At 39.1% G+C, this 21,790-nt stretch overlaps 1 non-coding gene across 1 annotated transcript; it reads left to right on the forward strand.

Moving 5' to 3' along the window:
* Window positions 1–6,512: 6,512 nt before the first annotated feature.
* On the forward strand, window positions 6,513–6,642 carry LOC116150671 (small nucleolar RNA SNORA18). Its single transcript, XR_004134399.1, has one exon. It is a non-coding gene; the product is annotated as a small nucleolar RNA SNORA18 (small nucleolar RNA).
* The last annotated feature ends 15,148 nt before the right edge of the window (window positions 6,643–21,790 follow it).

Consider the following 21,790-nt stretch of genomic DNA (forward strand, 5'->3'; position numbering starts at 1 on the left):
TTATAAATGCAAAGTGCTTTCAGACATCAGCTCCAATTAGATCCTTACAAGAACCTGTGACAGTTTATGTTTTTAGCCCTAGTTTAGAGAAAAATTAAGTTGAAAGCAGTTAAAGGCCTTGCCCACAATCACTCCTCTGGAAATGACAGGGCCAATCTAAAGAGAAAAAAAAGAAGGCAACAGGACTTTCACAGATTTTATTTCCATCCTCTGACATTCCAGGACAGATTGATGTAAGTGTGGGTCAGTCTGAGTTTTGGTCATGGGGGAAAACCTTGGCAGAGGGAGGGAAATAACCAACTTCTATTTTGACTGTTGCACTCACTCAGCAGGGAAGGAAAGAGAAAGGAAATTTTTCCTGGCTGGTGTGAAAAGATCTTGCCAGGAATGGAATGGATTCTTTAATGTGCCAAAGACATCCCTGAGGTCCCACTAATACCAGGATGCTGAACCAGAGACATGCTGAACACTAGGTGATGCTGCTGACTTCTTGTCAACTTTTGAAAGCAAAATTGTTTCTACTGACTGAGGTGTGGCTGGGACATTTGAGGATGAAACTGGAGAATGGGAGGGTTTGTCTCCTGAGGACAGAGTTGCAAATCACCTTGAGTGTGCATCACAAAAATTTTCCATGTAGAAGGTTTTCCTCTGATTCCATATCTTACCCTCTGGATCGACTCTATTGTCCCAGATTCATGTGATGCTACCAATAAAAAGAATGAAATGCACCCTTCAAAACTACTGCCTGAAGCCCCAGTGGAAGCTGACTGGGGGCTTAGAACAGGAGCAGAAACAGTGGAAAGGGCATCTTGTAAATGATCTTTCAGGATTTCTCATCATCTCAATATGGTATGTAATACAAGAAAGCTGTGTAACTTGCAACATCCAAGGCCATTCATAATTGTCTCAAACATGTGTTCTGATTACCAGAAATCTACCTCTACCCTTGGCCAAGTAAGAGGGGGACTTGGAAAACTCCTCTGGTCCCTCCTGACTGAGGACCCATTACCACAGGAAGAGCATGACTGTTTCTGATGCAACATGACATATTTATCCCAAGCAGGAGAGGAAATTGGCCGCTCAAACTTGACACAGGAAAGGCTGAGAATTCTTGGCTCTTTTTTTCTTGAAGACATGAATACGTAATTGTCCATAAACCTTCATCCAACACTGAAAGCTTAATATCACAACTACTTTCACTACTCCAGAGGTTGTAACAATGTCTCCAAAAGTATCACAAAATGTAAAAGCTAAAATTTACCAGAAAGCCAACCTAGTTTTATTCTCACCCTAAATTCTCAAAGTAGCAAACTTTACTTGGCTCTGATGTGGCGCCCTCCCAAGTGGGCAGGAGATAAAGATGGAAGGAGCAAGGGTGTCAAAATGTACAGGGTACATCAGCTCCAACACCTATATTTGGCTCCACAGCCACTCAACCATCCGGGAAAATTCATTTTCTTCCTGCAGAGCTCTTACAGCAATGCAGCACACCCACCCTCTGTCACCTAAGAGACCTGGGTGATGAAAGGGAAAAGGAATTCTCCCCAAGATCAACATCTGACTACCAGAAATAGGACAGCCTTTGCACTGAAATAATTATCCATGGCCCTATTCTGTTTTCTTCTAATGATGGAAAATCTAATTCCCAGGAAATTCTAACAGCTTCATTATGTGACCACAGAGCTACTCAGTTATGTAGGTAAGGAGTTTGGAGACTGACGTATAAACTATTTTTGACACAACATCTGATCCCTTGATATAAATCTATTGCTACCAAGTGTAAGCAAAACTCTCACCAACTGGAGAATCAAAGCACCAAGATGAAAAAGCTTTTATATGGAATGTGCTCATGTCTGACTCAGGCTGGGGATACTAATGTTCACATTTGATCGGTCCTGTTCAACATGGAGTGGGGGCTGGTACAGACTAAAAGGGTGGAAAAAAAATGTGGTGTTTGGAACCATGTTGGGAGCAAAATATAGGAGAATTGCTCAGAAAATTCTGGCAAACCATGGAGGGTTACTCAGCAGAGTCTAGATCGCTGTCAGTAGGGTAGGCCTATGGGAGGGACCCTTGATAATGCAATGACCTGGCCTGAGGTGTCATAAATGCCTGCAGGGCCTGGCTCTGATCTGAGGGAGACTACACCATCATCTCCTCCACAGCAGAACTCAGGTCACACTCAGCCCTGATTCCAGTCTCTGGCCTCCCCAAGTGTGTCCTCCCAGGCAGCTGGTGGCTCCACATTTGCAGCCCCCTTAGTCACATTGAGCCGTTGTCTGTGCCAGCCTCCCAGGGAGAGCTGACTGCTGCACATCCCCTCGGCTCCAACATCTTACATCTGTCTCTTGTCCAACCTGACTCCCCAGATTCCAACCTCTGGTGTCTCCTTACCTAAAAGACCACATGGTCCTCCCTATTTTCTCAGAACACCAATGACACCTCTTGCAGGCTGGTCTACTGAAGCATCTTGGCCCAAATCCTGGTCCTCCTCCATTGTGTCCTATTGCTTCCAAAAACCTAAGAGTGTTTCCAAGAAATGCTAACCCATCATGTTCTGATCATGGACCCCAGAGCCACACCATATGGGGGGGCCATAGGGAAGTTATTTAATCTTCTGGTGCCTCAGTTTACTGATCTGTAAAGTGGAAATAGTAACAGTACACCTACCTCCAAGTGTTTTGTGAGAATCAAATGCAAAATTTGTAAAACATTTAAGTGGTGTTAGTTATTATCATTATTACGTAGAATTTAATTGAGAACAAATAAGTCTCTACATAATGAGGGGAACTGGGAGAAAAGCTCACATTAAAATACTGTCTTTACTAAGCTTTCTACTTCTTAACTATGGAAAAGTTAGCAATACCACTAACAGCTTGCCTCTAGTGACTAACTCATTCACTGAAAAAAGAAAAGTCAAAAAGCTTAGATGTTTAGAAAGTGTTGATTTGATTTATAGATTTTACTGAACAAGCATTATCCTATCATTTTGCATGAACCGTTCTGAGCCTCATGAGTTTGACAGACAGCAAGTATCCCAGACTTTGCAAACTGATCATTTCGGTCACACAGAGATCTTGCTGGAGGTCACCTCATGGAAGTGCAAAACAGAGATGGGAATTTAGGTGGCTGGATTTGGGGATATTTGAGGAAATCAAGTTAACAATAATAATAACAATAATAACAACAACAACAACAACAACATTATTATTATTATTAGCCTCATACCTAGAACATGGACACTGGGTCCAGAGAGTGAGTTCAAATCCCAGCCCCGTCACCACTGGCTGTGTGACCCTAGCAAGTTAGTTAACTTCTCTATGTCTCATCTGTAACAACAGGAGGACAGTAACTCTGACTGTGACCAGGAAATGAGATATTTTATGTAAGATGCTTAGGACACAACCTGCCACATAGTAAGCACTCAAGTGATGTTAACTGTTGTTATTAGCACATTGTAGACACAGAGCATCTGTCATCGGCAAACAGCACCAGACTCTTCAGAAGGCAGGGCAGAGGGGTCACCAGTGTGGCATTTCTAAGAGGCCAGCAGGACTTCCCCATAAACTTGGTTCTCCTAAGCCCCATCTTCTTGACATGTGAAATGCACCATGTGTGTTTATGTGAAGACTTTCTCCACTGTACAGAGACTTCCTTGTGAGGAAAGGTTTGACTTCCTTCACCTCCTGAGCACTGGAACTGACCCTGGGCCTCAGAGATACTTCAAAAATGTGGAATGAATCAGTGAGCACTCATTCCCCTAGATTTTAAGTGGCTTTAAATGTCAGATCCCTTATGAAAATACAAATCCCTTAATGAACTGAACTCCTCAGCAAACATCTTGGTGACCATTAGTGAGCACTGAGCTGTGGGAGGACAGTGACAGGGTCCCACTGCTTGCACTTCAAGCACATTTCAACACCATCTAGCCCCAAAATCACAGAGCAAAGGCAAAATTTGTCCATTCTGATGGAAAAACAAAAAAACCTAATCTCAATGAGATCATAGTAAGATGTTTTCATTTACATGGCTAATAACTAAAAAATAGAAGTTCACATTGCAAGGAATTCCTTTTTGTATTTCATAGGTTTTAGTAAAGAAAAGCTCCATTTCTGGAGATTGGTGTATAGAACTTTTATAATATTTCCATCTGTAAAGAATTCATTCCCATAGCAATCACGCTGTGGGGAATACCAAAAGTTATGAATACAGGGTCAGAAATATTAGTTGAGTCTTTTCAGAAAAAGATACAATGCATGAATGATTAGTCAGAGTGTCTAAAGTTAACACTGTCTTTTGTGACTACCATGAACATGTAAGGCTATCAACACAGAGGAACAGGAAACTCTGACACAGAAAAATATCTCAAGGTTCTCTGGAGATAAACTGCAATATACCAAGTGGCTTTAGGAAGTACTAGATGTAAAACATGTTTCATTAATATACAAACATATTATTTATTAAATTACCTTTTTTTTTTATTGAGTTATAGTCAGTTTACAATGGTGTGCCAATTTCTGGCATACAGCTCAATTTTTCAGTCCTATATGAGTATATATATACATATATTCATTTATTTTCATATTCAATTTCACTCTGAGTTACTACAAGATCTTGAATATATTTCCCTGTGCTCTACAGTATAACCTTGGTTATCTCTTCTATATACACCATCAGTATCTACAAATCTCAAACTCCCCATCTGTCCCTTTCCATCTCCCACTCCCCCTGGCAGCCACAAGTTTGCATTCTATGTCTGTGAGCCTATTTCTGTTTTGTATTTAAGTTCATTAGTCTTCTTTTCTTTTTTTAAATTACCTTTTAATAACTATCAGAAACAGGTCACCAAATCCACAAAGAGTCAATACACCCCTTATTCATAAATATTTAGAGCTTATAAGTGGGATCATTTCATTCAGGTCAGTCATCTCATCATTCAAAGGTCATAAATATCTTCTATATGGAGAGACTAAGCTGAAGGAAACACTGGGAAGAACTTTTCTTCATTCTAAAAGAAAATTTCATGCTCAAACCAGCAAGGACCACTTGGAACAACTAAAAATAATCCTGAAAAAATTTATACACACACACAGAGACACATAAACATACATAAATACATATGAAAAGTTTTCAGACAGTTGACATCAGGAAGCACTGGAATGTGACCCTTGAGTGATGAGAAACAAATGAGAATGAGCTTGACCACTGCCCTGACTCACTGCTTGGAGGGCATTCCCAGCCCCTGCACAGGAAGGGAGAACCCAGAGGGAGCCTGGTGGTCTCCCTTAATTGAGGAGGGGGCTTTGTGAGTCTGTGGAGTCCAAGGCACCTAGAACTCACAGAGCAAAGTCCTGCAGAGAAGATGGTGTTACAGAGAAAATGTTCCAAAACTCTGCAAAAGTTCCTCCTTGAGTCTTCAACACAGTTCTAATCACTGCATATGAATGAAGAAATTACTGAAAAATAAAGAAAGAACCACCAAAAGGAGCAAAGGGAACAATTTCTGGAGCTCATGCAGAGCCAGAAATGCTCCCCCTCACCACAGTACAAACCTCAATCCCCAGCACACTATATAAAGCACTAAGGAGGTTATTGCCTCAGGAGGGGAGCAAAATGAGCCCTAAAGTGAAGGTCTCTCTGGTCTAGTGCTAACAGAGCTTAAAAGAAAGCTTCAAAAATATCAAACTGTCTCCAAATGAGTTAACTGCATCCCAGAACAAAGCTTAGGGATATTGAGAAGAACATAAAAATAGCTGGCACCCAATAAAGTAAAATTCATATTTTTTGACATCTAATAAAAATTACCAAGAATGCAAAGAAAGAAAAAAAATAGCATGCATAATGTGGACTGAAAAATTGTGTCTCCCCAAAATTCATATGTTAATGTCTTAACTTCCACTGTGATAGTATTTGGTCCTTTGGGGAGGTATTTAGTATTAAAAGAGGTCTAAAGGTAAGGCCCTAATCTGATGCACCTGGAATCTTTGTCAAAGGACTAGTGTGCTCGCTCACTCTCTGTCTCTCTCTCCCCATCTCCCCTCTCTGTCTTGCCCCAGATGCACAGACTGTGGAAAGGATATGTGAAACAAAATTCTACCAGAGCTTTAACCTGGACTTAAAGCATCCAAAACTGAAAAAATAAAATTATTTCTTTTAAGCCACCCAGTCAGCATTATTTTATTAGGGTTGTTATGGCTAACTAAGATACCCATAAGAAGAAGAAAGATCAATCATTAGAAACAGAATGAAAAACAAACTTATGGTTGTTTGGGAGGAAGGGGGTGAGGAGGGATAAATTGGGAGTTCAAGATTTGCAGATACTAACTACTCTATATAAAGTAAACAACAAGTGTTTACTGTATAGCAGAGGGAACTATATTCAATGTCTTGCAAGGGCCTATGATGGTAGAAAATATGAAAATGAATATATGTGTGTATATGGATGGCTGGCATATTATGCTGTACAGCAGACATTAATGCAACATTGTAAAATGAATATATTTCAATTAAAAAAAGAGAATCACCTGATGGGGCCTTTTCTGTAGACCTACATCATTGGAAATGCCTCACAGAGTAACTATGTGGTTTTCTTTCCTCAGAGAACTGCGTGTTAGATCTGTGGGAAAGAGCTACAAGACAGAGCTGCTAAATAAACTATGAAAATACCTTAAAAAACCCTTTTGTATCTTAGGTATTATCATATCTCAACAATCAGTGCTGTTCCAGACTGTGATCTGTGTGATTTGAACTTAATTCATGATTAGAAAGTGTTGAAAACTCAGAACCAGGAAGATCCATCTTCCCTGACCCCAAATATGTAATAATCCTAAAGTAACCTGCTTGAGGAAACTGGATCCCAAAGGTTACAAGTGAGGAGATTTAGAAGTGTGTCCGTGTTCTACTAGAGGTCAAAGAAGCTCAACTAAAAGAATTATGGACTGAATGACAGGAAAACAGTTGATTGAGCAAATATTCTTGTTTTAATTATATATTTATGTTTATTTCTGCTTTGTCTTTTTTTTTATTGAGTTATAGTCAGTTTACAAGGTTGTGTCAATTTCCAGTGTAGAGCACAATTTTTCAGTTATACATGACCATGCATATATTCATTGTCACATTCTTTTTCAACATGAGCTACCACAAGATCTTGTATCTATTTCCCTGTGCTGTACAGTGTAATCTTGTTTAACTATTCTACATATGCCTGTCAGTATACAAATTTCAAGCTTGAGCAAAAATTCTTTTTGAAAGGGCTATCCTGAAGATTATGACAGAAACATAGGAGGAAGTAAGGGGATGGGCACTGGAAGGAATTACAACATGTGAATTTCTTAAAAAGTTTATTGACTTACATAATTTTGCCTATTGCACAATATAAAAGAAAAAAACATTTTACATTTAAAAAAATGAAACAGAACTAGAGATAACATTTATGACAGAATTATTAAAAAGGGATCCTAGACAGCTAACATAACCATACTCCATATGTTAAAGATGGTAGAAAAAATATTAAGCATGCTAAGTAAACACATAGAACACATAAGAAAGGTTCAGGCCAAACCTCTAGTGGTAAAAAATACAATTTCTAAGAAGAAAAATGCACAGGAATGTATTAACAGCAAATTAGAAACTACAGAAAAAATATTAATCAACTTGTTGACATGATAACAAAAGACAGGCAAAAGGAAACACAAGAAAAGTAGACTGAATAACTGAACAGCATAACAGTGAGCTGTGTGAGAACTTCCAGCAGACTAATGCATGGAGAACTGGGGTGCCTGGACAAAGTAGTGGGGAATAAATAAAATATTTGAAGAATAAAGACCTGAACACCATAATGCCCAAGGCAATATACAGACTCAATACACTTCCTATCAAATTACCAATGACATTATTCACAAGAGTTGCAAACAAAAAAAAAATGTTAAAATATGTATGGAAACACAAAAACAAAACCCAAAGAGCCAAAACAATCTTGAAGAAGAATGGAGATGGGGGAACCATGCTCTCTGACTTCAGACTATACTACAAAGCTACAGTAATCAAAACAATATGGTCCTGAAATAAAAACAGACACATAGGTCAATGGAACAGGATTGATAGTCCAGAAGTAAACCCATACGATTATGGTCAATTCATCTATGACAAAGGAGGCAAGGATATACAAGGGAGAAAAGACAGTCTCTTCAGTATGTGGTGATGGGGAAACTGGACAGCTACCTGTAAAAGACAGAGGTTAGAACATTGTCTAACATCATATATACAAAAATAAACTCAAAATGGATTCAAGACTTAACATAAGACCTGATACTATAAAAGTCCTAGAGCAAAACACAGGCAGAACACTTCTCACACATAAATCACAGCAGTATATTTTTTGAACCAGCCCCTGTGGTAATGGAAGTAAAAGCAAAAATAAACAAATGCGATCTAAGTAAACTTAAATGTTTTTGCAGATCTAATGATACCATCAAAAAACCAAAAAGTTAACATACAGAACTGGAGAAAATGTTTGCAAATGGTGAGACCGACAAGGAACTAATTTAAAAAATACACAAACAGCACATACAACTTAATATCAAAATAACAAGTATCCTAATCTAAAAATGGGCACAAGACCAAAACAAGCAATTCACCAATGAAGACATACAAATGGCCAATAGACACACGAGAAATTGCTCAGCATTGCTAATTGGCAGAAAAATGCAGAACAAAACTACAATGAGATATCACTTCATATCAGTTAGAATAGCCATCATTAAAATGTCTACAAACAATAGATGCTGGAGAGGGTGTGGAGATAAGGGAACCCTCCTACACTGTTGGTGGGAGTGTGGATTGTGCAGTCACTATGGAGGACAGTATGGAAGTTCCTTAAAAAGCTAAAAATAGACTTAACATGTGATCCAGCAATCTCACTGCTGGGCATATACCAGGAGTAAAATAAAATTCAAAAAGACACATACACCCCAATGTTTATAGCAGCATTATTTGCAATAGCCAAGACATGGAAACAACACAAATGTCCATCAACAGAAGACTGGATAAAGAAGATATGGCATATACATATACATTCACATATACATAAAATGGAGTACTACTCAGCTATAAAAAAGAATAAAATATTGCCATTTGCAAAAACATGGGTAGACCTGGAGATCATCATTCTAAGTGAAGTAGGCACAAAAAAGAAAGAAAAATACTGTATGGTATCATTTAAATGTGAAGTCTTTAAAAAAAGGATAAAAGTGAACTACTTATTATTTATAACTTGATGATTGATTCCTTGAATATGTGTAAGAATATTTCACTGTCCTTTATGATCAAGTTACTGCATTCTTTTGATTCTTATTTTGTGGTTGGCTTTATTCACTTCTTAAATATGTAGGTTTAGAAAGCTAAAGCTCTAATCTGTACTTAAAAACAATGTTCAGTACATATATGTAAACTATAAATATGTGCAGAATACTGTATATATGTATATACATGAAATATATTCCATATGTGCAAATTGTCATAATTCTACCTAATAAAACTGAATAATGATCTTTTTATTTGGTTGTTTGTTTGTATGTTTTGGGGGAAGTAATTAAGGTTGTCAATTTATTTACTTTAATGGCGGTAATGGGGTTGAACCCAGGACTACATGCATGCTGATAAGCACGTGCTCTACCACTGAGCATAGAACTTTATTCCTGAGAAGAGTGAAAGCAGGGAGGCACGCCCGATGACTGCCTGAGCTTAGTGCCAGGAGGCAGTTTCCAAGCCGCAGCACAGAGAACGGGAAACTCAAGAGGATGACAGTCACACTGAGTTGAGGGGTAGAGATCAATACTCAGGGAGGCCAAAATGGCTGGATTTGGCAGGACAGCCTCCCTTGGAGGAGTGGGCAGCACAGAGGCCCCCTAGAGTTAGGTTGAATTCTCATCTATATTAAGAGGACACTATCTAAATTTGGGGGAAACATGTTTATACTGTAAAGCACAGGGAGCGATATTCACTTCCTTGTAGCAACTTATGTTGAAAAAGAATATGAAAATGAATGTATGTGTGTTCCTATATGACTGAAGCACTGTGTTGTACACCAGACATTGACACAACTCTGTACACTGACTATACTTCAGTAAAAATATGTTTAAAAAAATAAAACAGAAAACAGTTGGACAAAGAAGCCCAGAGCTCATACAGAACTAGGAGAGGTTCATGGCTCCACCAGCAAGAGTGGAAATAATTCCCAAAACACATGGCATCAGATAAAATCCTCAGGAGAGCACCACCTAAGTACTGGGGCTAAATCATCCCTAAACTAACAGCTGCTCTGGACACACCCTAATAAAACTTAGTAACTAGCTTCAAAATGATACAGCTAAGTCCCAGTAGCTTAACTGCATGCAAGAACAGCGTGCAGCACTATTTTAAGGGGTACAACAAAATCTAGCACCCAACACTGTATGTCTGGAATCCAAGCAAAAATCACCAGGCAGGCAAAGGAAGAAGAAATGATGACACAGAACCAGCAGAAGAAACAATCAACAGAAACAGACTCAGAAATGGCAAAATGTAATGGAATTAGCAGCCAAGAGCATTAAACAAGGTTACACTGGTGCAGCCTCTTGGGGAAAAGCCTGGTATTTCCTTAAAAGGTTAAACATAGGGTTATCATATGAGCCAGGAATTCCACTCCTAGGTACACACCCAAGAGAAATGAAAGTGTATGTCCACACAATAAACTTTACACAAGTGTTCACAGCAGCATTTTTCATAACAGCCAAAAAGGAGAAACAATACAAGGGTCCATCAACTGACAAATGACTAAAATGTAACATATTCATACAGAGGAATATTATTCATTAAAAAAAAGAATGAAGTACTGAACATGTTACAACATGGATGAAACTGGGAACCATTATGTTAAGTGGGGGAAAAAAGCAGTCACAAAAGAACACATCTGCTTCTATTTATATGAGGTTTCCAGAATAATCAAATCTATAGAGACAGAAAATAGACTAGTGGTTGCCTGGGCTGGAGAGGATGAAGAAAGAACGGGGAGCGACTGCTAATGGGTACAGAGTTTCTCTGAAAGATGATGCAAATAAAGTTTATTGTGTGTATGGGTACCCAACTCTATTACTATACTAAAAGACATTGGTTTATGCACTCGAAGTGGGTAAATGATACATCTGTTCAACAAAGCTATTAAGAAGCTATTATAAATATACTCCATGTAGTAGAAAGGTAGAGCAAAAAGAAGCAGAGAAACAGTAGATTCAAAATAAAGAAAAACAAAGGCACTTCCAGGGAAGTAAAATATAAGATTGGAAAAAAAAATAACACACTGCTGGGATTATAGCAAATTAGACATTGCAGAAGATCAGGAAACTAAGAATCAACAATAGAAACAATCCAAACTGAAGCAGAGAGAGACCAAGAAAAACTGAAACACAAATTAACAAAGTATGAGTGACTGGTCAGAAAACACTCAGTTTTAGAACACGTATGTCATTGGGGTCAAAATCAGGAAAGAGGGAGAGGACAGGAAAAATACTTTTTAATTAATGGCTAATTTTTTTAAAGGTTGATAAAAACCATACTCCCACAGATCCAAGAAACCTTGACAAACCTTAAATAGAATAAATACAAAGAAAACCACACGAAGATGAATCACATCAAAATTAGTGATAAAAAGTGAATTTACATAGAATGACTTTCTCCAGGAGCATCCTCGTTGCTGCAAATGGCATTATGTTGTCAGTTTTCATGGCTGAGTAGTATTCCATTGTATAAATATACCACATCATCATTCTAAGTGAAGTAAGCCAGAAAGAGAAAGAAAAATACCATATGAGGTCACTCATATGTGGAATCTAAAAAAAAAAAAAAAAAGCATAGATACAAAACAGAAATAGACTCAAAGACATAGAATACAAACTTGTGGTTGCCAAGCAGGTGGGGGGTTGGAAGAGATAGACTGGGATTTCAAAATTATAGAATAGATAAACAAGATTATCCTGTGTAGCACAGGGAAATATATACAAGATCTTATGGTAGCTCACAGAGGAAAAAAATGTGACAATGAATATATATGTTCATGTATAACTGAAAAATTGTGCTCTACACTGGAATTTTACACAACATTGTAAAATGATTATAAATCAATAAAAAATGTTAAAAAATGAATTTAAAAGTCAGAGAAAAAAAGACACTAAAAACAATAAAGACAGAATGAGAGCAAACTGCTTTTGAGAAACTGTCCAACAGGAGACAATGGAGGAACATCCTTAACAAGGGAGGGGAACGTTATCATTGAACTCTACACCAAGTAAAAAGAAAGATAACATAGTAATAGACAAACAAAAACTTATAGGATTCACTGCCAGCAGAGCTGCACTGTAAGAAATATTAATAGAAAATTCATCAAGCAAAAAGAAAAGGATACCATCTAGATGGACTTTTGAATTTAAACATAGGAATGACAAGCCAGCAAGTATCAATACTTGGGTAAATATAAAGCTTTTATCTCACTTTTAGTATTTTTAAAAGATAATGATGGTTTAATGCACACTAACCATAATGTATCATGGGGGAATATAATGTATGAAGAAGTAAAGGAGGATTAAATAGGAAGGGAGAAATTGCAGGTTATTTTTTCAAGAATTGTACACTCTACGTAAACTAGTATATTATTTGAAGATTGACTATAATCAGTAAACGATGTGCCTAGTCTAAAGCAACCAACATAAACTAACAGAGGCAGAGCTAGTAAGCCAGGAGTGAAGAAAATAGGGATTCATTTAAACAACAGTAACAATGTAACTTAAAAGAAGGCAGGCAAGAAGGAAAGGACACAAAGAAAACAGGACAAATAGGAAACTAGTAACACTAAGGGTAGCTTGGAACCCAAACAGATCATAATTACATTATATACAATGGTCTTCTAAAAAAATTTCCAAATAAGAGGCAGAGATGGGAAGAATGGATAAAACAGCAACAAATACAACAAAAACAAGACCCAACTCCATGCTGTCTACACACAGACAGCCATATAGATTAAATATAAAGACAGATATAGGCTAAAAGTACAAGGAAGGCAAAAAGACAACCCACAGAAACAGTAATCAGGAGAAAGCTGAGATAACTACCTCAATATCAGCTCAAAAAGCACTGAGGATGGAGAGAGACATTCCATGGTAACAAAGGAGTCAATAGACCAAGAGGACAGAACAACCTTAAATGTTTGTCACTAGTGAATTTCAAAATACAGAAAGCAAAAACAGAACTGAAGAGACAAGTTCACAATTACACTTGGATAGCTCAACATTTGTTTCACAATAATTGACAGAACAAGAGGTCACAAAATGAAGATGACCACCTTGATCTAACAGGCATTTACAGAACACACTACCCGAAACAGCATATAAACATGCTTTTCCAGTACACTTAAAACATTCACCAAGACAGATCATATTCTAGGCCATAAAACAACTCTCAGTAAATTTCAAAAGGACTGAAATCATACCAAGTAGGTTCTCTGACCATAAAAGGGTTAAGTTAAAACAATAATAGAACAATAACTAGAAAATCTTCCGAATACTTGGAAATTAAATAATTTGCTTCTAAATAAACTATGCAGGTCAAAGAAGAAATCATAAGGTAAAATAAAAAGTATTTTGAACAGAATATAAAACAAACAAACAAACAAACACGTTTGGATGTAGCTAAAAGAGTTGTCTCCAGGAAATGTATTCTTCTTTTAACGTTTATACTAGGAAAGAGGAAAAGTCTCAAAGAAAAGATCTAAGCTTCCATCTTAAGCTATAAGAAAAAGAGCAAATTAAACCCATAATAATCAGAAAGAAAGAAATAATAAAGAGCAGAAATTATGTAACTAAAAACATAAAAGTAGAGAAAAATCAGTGATGCTAAACATTAATTTTTGAGAAATCAATAACATCATATGGCTCTAGCCAGTCTACTAAAGAAAAACAAAAGAAATAAGACAAATTACCAACATTAGGAATAAAAACAAAAACACTACAGACCATACACATATTAAAAAGTTACTAAGGGAATAATAAAACATCTTTATGCTCATAATCTTGACAACTTGGGTGAAATGAACAAGTTTCTGAAAATACCCAAAATATCAAAACTAACTCAAGAAAAAATAGAAAAGCCAAAAACAGCACCTTGTCTATTAAATAAATTAAATTAGTAGTTAAAATCTTCACAAAGAAAACTCCAGGCTCTGAAGGAGTCACTGTTGAATTTTACCAAGCCTTTGAGAAAGAGGTAATACAAATTCTACTAGAAAGCATCATGAGACTACCACTACCCTAAATGCCAAAACCAGGCAAAGAATTTAAGAATGCAAGGTTGGTTTAACACTGAAAATCAATCAATGCATTTCATTTCATATATTATATATGGTCCTATAAATAAACATAGAAAAAGCATCAGATAAAATTCAATATGTAATCATGATTTTAAAAAAGAAATGTAATTTAATGAACTAGGATTAAGAGGAATATCCTCAACCTGGTAGAAGGCACACATGAAAAATTAACATCACACTGCAAAGTGAAAGAGTGAATGTTTGCCCTTAAGATTTAGAACATTTAAATGATATGTCACTTCCATTCAAAATGTACTGGAGATCCTAGCCAGTGAGATAAATCAAGAAAAAGAAATTTTATATATATTATATATACACACACATATTCATACATATGAATAAAAGAAAGGTGTTAAAACTTTATTCACAGATATGATCAAACCAGGAAATTCTAAGAAATCCACAAAACATTGTATTAGAACTAATATGTCAGTTTAGCAAAGCTGCAAGAGAGAAGGTCAACATATAAAAATCCACTATACTTCTATATCCCAGAAATGAACAGTTGGAAGCTGTAATTCTGTAAATATCATTTAAAATGAATTCAGAATATTAAATACCTAGGAATAAGTTCCACAAAATGTGTGCAAGATCTCTACTCTGAACCATAGAAAACATTGCTGGACGAAATTAAAGAACACTGGACCTAGAACAGTGCAAACAATTTTCAAAAAAAACTAAGTTGGAAGACTTACACTATTTGATTTCAAGACTTAATATAAAGCTAATGTAATAAAGATAGCATGGTACTGGTATAAGAAAAGGTATGTACTTCAATATAATAGAATAAAAAAAGCCAGAGGTATACTAAGAGGTAACAATAGCTCAATGGATATAGTAACATACTAGCGGTTCTAGATGAATGGATGGCGGACACCACTCCCAATGAACATGTCCATTGCCACCCGTTAGTTTTTCCTAGGTACAACCCCAGGGCCCTGTTTTGCCTCTAAGCCCTCAATGAAACAAAGCTTTTTTAAATGGATGTGATGATTCACAATTCATTTTGGGGCAAAGGCTAAAAATAGTAAGGCTTAGAAATAATCTACTCAGTTTACTAGTTATAAACCATTGCTTTACTGAGCGTGAAATACACTAGGGCAATCTTGAAAACATTTAAGAATTAGACTCCTACAACCAATACCACAGAAATTCAAAATATCACGGGAATACTATAAAGAACTACATGGAAACATACTGGACAACCTAGAAGTAACGGACAATTTTCTGGAAATGTGTAGTCCACCAAGACTGAATCACAGACCAGTCACTAGAAATGAAACAGAATTAGCAATAAAACAAAAACAAAAACAAACAAACAAAAACCTCCCTGAAAACAAAAATCCAGGACTAGATGGCTTCCCTAGGGACTCCTACCAAACATACAATAAAGAACACATACTAGTCCTTCTCAAACTCTTCAAAAGGTTGAAAAGGACAGAGTACCATCAAACTCATTCTATGAAGCCCCCATCACCCTGACACCAAAACCAAAGACACTATCAAGAAAGAAAATAACAGGCCAATATCACTATGAAAATAGATGTAAAATTCCTCAACAAAACATTAGCCAACAGAATCCAACAACACAAAATGAAGATCATACATCATGATCAAGTTGGGTTCATCCCAGGAACACAAGGATGGTTCAACATACACAAATCAATCAATGTGATACACCACATCCACAGAAGAAAGGCCAAACACTGCATGATAATCTCAATAGATTTGGAAAAAGTATTTGATAAAATTCACCCATTTATGATAAAAACTCTTACAAAATTGGGTATAGAGGGAACATATCTCAACATAATAAAAGCTATTTATGACAAATTTACAGCCAGCAACTGAAAACCTTCCCACTAAAATCTGGAACAAGACAAGGATGCCCACTATCACCACTCCTATTCAACACAGTCTTGGAAGTCCTAGCCACAGCAATCAGGCAAGAAGAAGAAATAAAAGAGATCCAAATTGGAAAAGAAGAGGTAAATTTGTCATTATATGTGGATGACATGATACTATATATAGGAAACCCAAATATTCCACAGAAAAAAACCACGAGAGCTAGCAAAAGAATTTGGCAAGGTAGCAAGATACAAGATTAACATTTAAAAATCAGTTGCATTTCTTTACACTAATAATGAATCAACCAGACAAGAAAGTAAAGAAACAATCCCTTTTAAAATTGCATCCAAAAAAACAAATACTTAGGAATAAATATGACCCAAGAAGGGAAAGACTTAAATGTGGAGACCAACAAAACACTGACTAAGGAATTTAAAGAGGACTTAAAGAAATGGAAAGATATCCCATTTTCTTCCATTGGAAGAATTAATCTTGTTAAAATGGCCATACTGCCCAAAGTGATCTACAGATTTAATGTGATACCTATCAAATTGCCCAAGACGTTTTTCACAGAACTAGAATAAATCATCCTAAAATTTATATGGAATCATGAAAGACCCAGAATTGCCAGAGCATTACTGAAGAAAAAGAACAGAGCTGGAGGACTAACCCTCCCAGACTTCAGACAATACTACAGAGCTACAATCAAAACAGTATAGTATTGGTACAAAAACAGACATATGGATCAATGGAACAGAATAGAGAGTCCAGAAATGAACCCACAAACTTTTGGTCAATTAATCTTTGACAAAGGAGGCAAGAACATACAGTGGAGTAAAGACAGTCTATTTAGCAAATGGTGTAGGGAAAAATGGACAGCAGCATGTAAATCAATGAAGTTAGAATTCTCCCTCACACTATACACAAAAATAATTTATAATGGCTTAAAAACTTAAACACAAGACAAGACACTATAAACCTCTTAGAAAGAAAACATAAGCAAAACATTATCTGACATACATCTCAGCAATGTTCTCCTAGGGCAGTCTACCTGAACAATAGAAATAATAGCAAAAATAAACAAACCATTGGGACCTAACTGAACTTATAAGCTTTTGCACAGCAAAGGAAACCATAAGCAAAACAAAATGACAACCTACGGAATGGGAGAATATATTTGCAAATGATTTGACTGACAAAGGCTTCATTTCCAGAAAACATAAACAGCTCATACAACTTAAAATAAAAAACAAACAACCCAATCCAAAAATGGGCAGAAGACCTGAACAAGCATTTCTCCAGTGAAGACATACAAATGGCCAATAGGCACATGAAAAAAGTGCTCAATATTGCTAATTATAAGAGAAATGCAAATCAAAACTGCAATGAGTTATCACCTCACACCAGTCAGAATGGCCATGATTTAAATGTCCAGAAACAGTAAATGCTGCAGAGACTGTGGAGAAAAGGGAACATTCCAACACTGTTGGTGGGAATGTAGTTTGGGGCAGCCACTATTGAAAACAGTAGGGAGATTCCTTAAAAGACTGAAAATAGACTTACCCTATGATCCAGCAATCCCACTTTTGGGTGCACATCAGGAGGGAGCTCCAATGCGGAAAGATAACCCGCACCCCAATGTTCATAGCAGCAGTTTATACAACAGCCAAGACATGGAAGCAACCTAAATGAAGCAACGTATGATTGGATAAAGAAATAGTGGTGTATTCATGCAATGGAATACTACTCTGCCATAAAAAGGATTGAAAATGTCATTTGTAGCAACATGGATGGACCTAGAAATCGTCATTCTAAGTGACATGAGCCAGAAAAATAAAAATACCATATGATATCACTCATATGTGGAATCAAAGAAAAAAAGAGTGAGAGAGAGAGACTATGAATTCATCTACAAAACAGAAATAGACTAACAGACTTAGTAAACAATCTTATGGCTACCAGGGAAATGGGGTGGGAAGGGATAAATTTGGGAGTTTGATATTTACAAATGTTAGGCACTACATATAAAATTATATTTTAAAAACAGTTTCTTCTGTATAGCACAGAGACCTACGTACAATATCTGGTAATAACCTATACTGGAAAAGCCACTAGAGCCACTACCTGGGGAAGCAAGAGAAGAAGGATTTAGTCATCCTGGGCTACAGCCCGGTCCTACACAAGACCTTGCCTGCTGCCTACACTGCCCCCTGGCTGCACTGCATCCTCCTCCCAGGAGCAGGCTCACATGAAGACTTGTATCCCTTGAACCTGGGGCAGCAGATGCCACCTCGGGCCAGGTCATGGGGGAGATAGGAGCAAGACCACCAGAGAGCCTGAGGCAGCCCCCTACCCCTGCCACTGTCCCCACCCCCAACCGCTGACCACACTGCACCTGCCTCCCTGGAGCAGGTTGAATGAGAGAGGTGAGTCCCGTGATCATGGGGCAGCAGGGTCCACCCGCAGGACAGGCCACAGAGGGAGATGGGAGCAAATCCAGCTGTTCTGCCAAAAGCTTTTGATCTCACAGGCAGGCCAACAAGCTCCTGAAGTTCCGGGCCTCACCCGTTATTGTGCCCCAGGTCGCCTGTGCCCCGGAGGTTCCAGGGCCGCCTCCACTTGCTGGGCAGCTCCACCTACACAGGAAGGCCTTGGCGGGAGGGCCAGTCCGAGGTGGTCCAGGGCCTTCCCAGTGCCCTCCCACCTGAGCTGCCCGGGCCTCACCCACCAGCTCCTTGACATGCACGCCCCCACCAGCGCCCCCTTATCTGCCGGGCAGCAGCAGTGGAGGCGACAGCAAGCGGCGGCCCTGACCCCAGGCTGTGTTCTTCCTCTGGGAGCTGGTCCAGGAGCCCCTTGCTCTAGCCCAGGTTCCACACGCTCTGCGTGGGCTCCAGGTGTCCCGGGCGGTGTACCGGGAGGTGAGGCGGTGGGGCTGGGGGTCCATCCCTCTGCCTGGCCCGGCCGGGTCACCATCCCACACCACATAGGACCAGGTCCCGGCACCCAACAAGAACCACCACTGGCCCTGGGCCAGGCCACGCCCCCAAGCCCCACTCCCCCTGCTCACCGCCCCCACCCAACCACTGGCCCCCCATCTCTGTCCAGGCACTGTCCCAAACAGACCCCCAAGACAGAGCTCATCCTCACACTGAGGTTCAAGCCCCCACACTCCGCCCCACTAGGTCCTAACTATGACTCCCACAGCCCAAACTGACTCTTCATCCCTCACCCCAGGATTAACCCCAACCCCTCAGCTGGCTTCCCCCTATTCCCAGAGCCTCTCACCATGGCCAGCCCTGACTCCCCATTTGGGTCACTTCCACTCCAAGCAGCCCTCACCCCCCAGCTTGTCCCCTCACACTGTGGGATCACACCTCACTCTGAGTGCACCCCTGTCCCAAGCTGACTCCCTTACCCCTCACTGCTTACCCCGCTGGGGGCAGGGCAGACCTGGCTCTGGTCACCATGGCGACAAACACCAGAAGCTGATCTGGCCTGGTGTGTCTGTCCAAGGCTTCTGGGCACTTCCAACAGGCTGGGGCAGTTCCAGTTCCCATCAGGGAGACCTACCCCAGCGCCTGGGCCACATCTGAGCCAGCGGGCCAGGGTTGTTCAGGTCTGCACACCGATGGCCCATGGGCATTTGATGGGTGACGTTGCAGATGGTGATCTGCACCCCGAGGGCAGAGAAACTGGGCAGGTGGACCTGTGGGATGGGTGGGCAGAGCCAAGCCCGGTGATGGAAAGCAGGTGGTGGGTTGTGTGCCTGTCCTGGGCTCCACCAAGTTGGGTGAAGGGACCATGTCTTTTTGTGACAGGGCAGAGAGAAGATGGATGGGAACTTTGAAAGTGTCTAAGTGAGGAGCCCAAGAGAACATAGCTGGCATGAGCTGGCCAGGCCACCTTGGACCCTGCCACACCACTGGCCCTTGCATCTGGGGAGACTGACAATTAATGGGCAAGTCAGACGTCCCCCTCCTCCCCCACCTGTGCTGTAGTTTACGGACAATTGAAGGGAGTTTGACAGGTAATTTTAAACACCAATAATTGTTACTTTCTCTGCAGGAGATCAGGTCCACAGTCACGGTGAACCTGGCAGGGCTCCTGCCAAACTCCAGCCTGGGGCGGAGGAGAAACATCCTCTTACCTCTCACCAAAAGGCACTGGAATATAAAAGAACAAGCCTGACTCCATATTAGATCTTTTCCTTTTCCTTTAACCCTGTGCCCTGTTTTCTAGGCTCAGACTTGCCAGCTTTGCATCTTTTGTAAAACAATGTTGCCTTTAGCCTGAAATACACAGGAGAGCCTGTTCTCAAGGCTCTGACCTTTAAGGATATTAACACTTTTGCATTCCTATAAAGATAACAATTTGCAGAATAGGAAATAACCTTTGTTTTGTGGAAGGTTTACAGGGGCACCATGACCTACCTGACCCAGGTGGACAGCTGCAAGAAAAAAAAAAATCCAAGAACAAAGAAATCTGACACCAAGAAATTTGTAACAACCAAACACACTCCCACCCCTTTTTAGTAGAAAGGAGCCTGAATTCTGACTTGGGAAAGATGATTCTTCAGGACATTAGTCTGCTTTTATCTTAGTAGGGCTGGCTTTTCAAATAAAGTTGCTATTCCTTGCTCCAACACCTTATTTCCCAATTTATTGGCCTGTCATTCAGCAAGCAGAACTCAGTAACAGAAACAGAAATTGCATATAATAATGACTTAGAATTTCTTTTAAACCTTCTCCATGCTGAAGTTCTAAAATGTAACCTTTGCCTATGGGAGAGAAAGGGGCACATGTGTTATCCTCCCACGTTTGAAATGAGTTGGCGCCAAGTATACTCAGCTGTAAGATTGCCTGGGGATAGCAACACTAATTTGCAAACACTTGACCAAGTAACAGAAGCACCAAAACCTGCTTCTCAACAACCCCCTTTCACCCCAGGCTACAGTTCCCAGTGTTCAGATCGGATAGATTAATTGAAACATTCAGTCCCATATTGATAAGTTTCCTGGGTACTTTCATCTCATCCCCACATTTTAAAAAGTTGTGAAAATAAAAAGGAAAAATGAAAGATGCCTAGTGGGGAAAAAAGCAAACAAACAAAAAAAAAAAAAAAAAGAAGAAGAAGAGAAGAAAAACAAACAGAAAGATACAATAAGGGCTTAGTTCCATCACAAAGTATTGAAGTCCCTTCATAAATGTCACATGTCACATGATCATGATTGCAAAATATAAACACTTAGAATTGGCGCTGCTAAACAGAGATCATAATGCCATTTGCAGCAACATGGATGCTCCTGGAGAATGTCATTCTAAGTGAAGTAAGCCAGAAAGAGAAAGAAAAATACCATATGAGATCGCTCATATGCGGAATCTAACAAAGACAAAACAAAACAAAACATAAATACAAAACAGAAACAGACTCATAGACATAGAATACAAACCTGTGGTTGCCAGGGGGAAGGGGGTGGGAAGGGACAGACTGGGGATTCAAGATTGGTAGGTACTGACAGGCAAACATATAATAGACAAACAAGTTTAG

Source organism: Camelus dromedarius, chromosome 22 (genome assembly GCF_036321535.1).
Source record: "Camelus dromedarius isolate mCamDro1 chromosome 22, mCamDro1.pat, whole genome shotgun sequence".
Lineage (NCBI taxonomy): Eukaryota > Metazoa > Chordata > Mammalia > Artiodactyla > Camelidae > Camelus > Camelus dromedarius.